Source organism: Hippoglossus hippoglossus, chromosome 7 (assembly GCF_009819705.1).
Source record: "Hippoglossus hippoglossus isolate fHipHip1 chromosome 7, fHipHip1.pri, whole genome shotgun sequence".
In the NCBI taxonomy this organism is placed as follows: domain Eukaryota; kingdom Metazoa; phylum Chordata; class Actinopteri; order Pleuronectiformes; family Pleuronectidae; genus Hippoglossus; species Hippoglossus hippoglossus.
In genome coordinates this window covers 26,975,873-26,978,372 of record NC_047157.1, presented here as the reverse complement: position 1 = coordinate 26,978,372, position 2,500 = coordinate 26,975,873, and the positions used below count along the sequence as shown (strand labels likewise).

The following is a 2,500-nucleotide window of genomic DNA, read 5'->3' as shown; positions in this document are numbered from 1 at the left end:
GCGGAGGAGGTGCTGAATGTAACTCGTGACCGCTGCTTCTACAGCCTCCAGCTACTTGTAACCAAAGAAAAAAGATAAATAAATCAAGAAGACAAACGTCCCCTCCTGTGGAGGACAAACTAAATCTTCCCTCCGGCTTTTCTCTGCTGAAAGTTCACAAGAGAGACGACGACTGAACAGAAGAGAAATCCTGAGAAACAGGAAGAGGCACCGAAATGTTTCTGTTTGAAAACATCTGTAAAACGATGTCATCTCCGACACATCTGAAAACACACGTCACATGACCATTCACGTCCACTGGTCACGTGGTGTAAACAGGAAGTAGATTGTCTCCTCTGCAGTTGGTTGCTTAGTAACAGAAACTCCTCTGAAGCAGGAACAGTGACGGTGAAGAGTCGGAGCAGGGACGACGAGGTGGAACTGTTACTGACAGGAAGTGTTAGAAACAGGAACTGTTACTTACAGGAAGTGTTAGCGACGCTTTGTGTTCACCGTTGGTCGTCGAGTCATGTGACTGATGAGAACCAATCAGGAAGAGAATGTCTGCGTCATCGTTTACTAAAGTCTCAGTTTCTGTTCAGACTCAAACACAAACCCAGAGTTTTCAAACTGAAACGAGACCAGTTCACACAAGTCTCTGATTCAGAGGCTGGAAACTCCAGAGTCGTGTGGACGGCAGACGTAACCATAGCAACAGGGATGTGTTTTAAAACTAAAAGGTATCAGTGTTCAAACATCTCACGGCTTTTATCATTTATTTATGAAAACAGACTAAAAGTGCATTCAGTGTTTTTTCCAATAAACACACAAAGAGAGAAATGGAATGGGCTCTTCAGTGTGTTTGTGTGTGTTTCCCCCAAAGGCTGGAATCACTGGCACAGGGCCTCACTGGAGTAATTACAACACACACACACACACACAGACACACACACACACACACACACACACACACACACACACACACACACACACACACACACACACACACACACACACACACACACACACCACAGTCTCAGGTGGAGGATGAGCAGTAGCAGCTGTTACGGACGTGTGATCACCGTGTTAACTGACTGACCATCACTGTGTGTGTGTGTGTGTGTGTGTGTGTGTGTGTGTGTGTGTGTGTGTGTGTGTGTGTGTGTGTGTGTGTGTGTGTGTGTGTGTGGTGGCTGATGTTCTGAGTTGTGTTCTTACATTATATTTTCAAACCAGAAGAAATCTTTAGTTTGAATCAAGGTAACAGTGCGTTTCATGTCGTCACCTGTGGGTGGCGTCGTATCCTCTTTGTGCACGTGTCACTAAGACGCTGATTCCAGTTTCCTCACATGACTGAAAATATTTCAGTTTTTTATTATCTCAGTTGAGCCGTATTTTTAGCTCAGTATAAATCAATCTGTGGTTTTTGCTTCGTTTAGCTCAGAATTTCTTAGTTAACCAATAAATCCCGTGTTTTATTCTCAGACGCTCAAACAGGAAGTTAATCAGCCACACGACTTATTTTTAAAACATAAACAATTCTCATCTTTTCTGACAAGTCTCTCATTCGAGTCTATTTCTGGTCTGTGTGACGTGAAAAGGTTTTCACGCCTCCGGCTGCAGACGGATCACAGTTCACACTATTTAATAAAAGAAAACACAAACGGCGACAGGAGCTTTCTGTCGACTGAGATTTACGGCTCCACATCTGTGAGGCTGAAACGTGTTCAGATGTTTCCCCTGAGGAAGAAAAACCACATGAAACAATGTGAACTAAAGTAAGACGCTGCTCATCTGAAGATCTGAGATGCGTCAGAAACATACACGACGTCAAACATGAGGAATCTGCTTCTGCAAATCAACAAACACATGGAATCGTTTGTCTGCTGAACCTCCAAACGTGTTGAGCTGCGTCTGATGATAAACGAGCGAGTGGACGACTTCACTTCCAGCTCAACGTCAAACAAGAGTGTTGACTGATGGGATGTTGGCGGTTGGAGGTCAAAGGTCAAGGTCACTGTGACCTCTCAAAACCCTTTGTCTCTTGAACGTGCTTTCTTAAGAACGCCTCGAGTTCACGAACACTCGAAGAGGATTCTGGGTAAAATGAAACAGCACTAGTTGGTGGAGCTAAACAACCACAGTTCATTATTATTGGGCTGTCAACACATTTGTGAACTACACTTAATACTGCACTCTCACACACACACACACACACACACACACACACACACACACACACACACACACACACACACACACACATATGGTGAAAAGTCTTTTAATTTGTGACCTTGGAAATGAGAGCTGAGTGCTCCAGTCTCTAGGGGGCGCTAACAGGACATTCTCTGTTTACTGATGTTCCCTGTGTTTTGTGTTTGTGGGTTTTAATCTAATGTGTGTGTGTGTTTGTTTCAGGTCCCTGCTGAGCTGAACACTGTTGTTACACTCCAGAGCATCTGTACAAGGTAACACACACACACACACACACACACACACACACACACACACACACACACAC

At 44.2% G+C, this 2,500-nt stretch overlaps 1 protein-coding gene across 5 annotated transcripts in view; it reads left to right on the top strand.

Annotated features, from left to right (window-relative positions):
- LOC117765254 (extracellular sulfatase Sulf-2-like) overlaps positions 1–2,500 on the top strand; it is a 42,754-nt gene that overhangs the window by 9,270 nt on the left and 30,984 nt on the right. For all 5 annotated transcript variants that reach the window (XM_034591631.1, XM_034591630.1, XM_034591628.1 and 2 more), the window contains exon 2: positions 2,398–2,447. The gene's annotated coding sequence lies outside the window, so the exon portion shown is untranslated. The remainder of the gene's footprint in view (positions 1–2,397; positions 2,448–2,500) is intronic.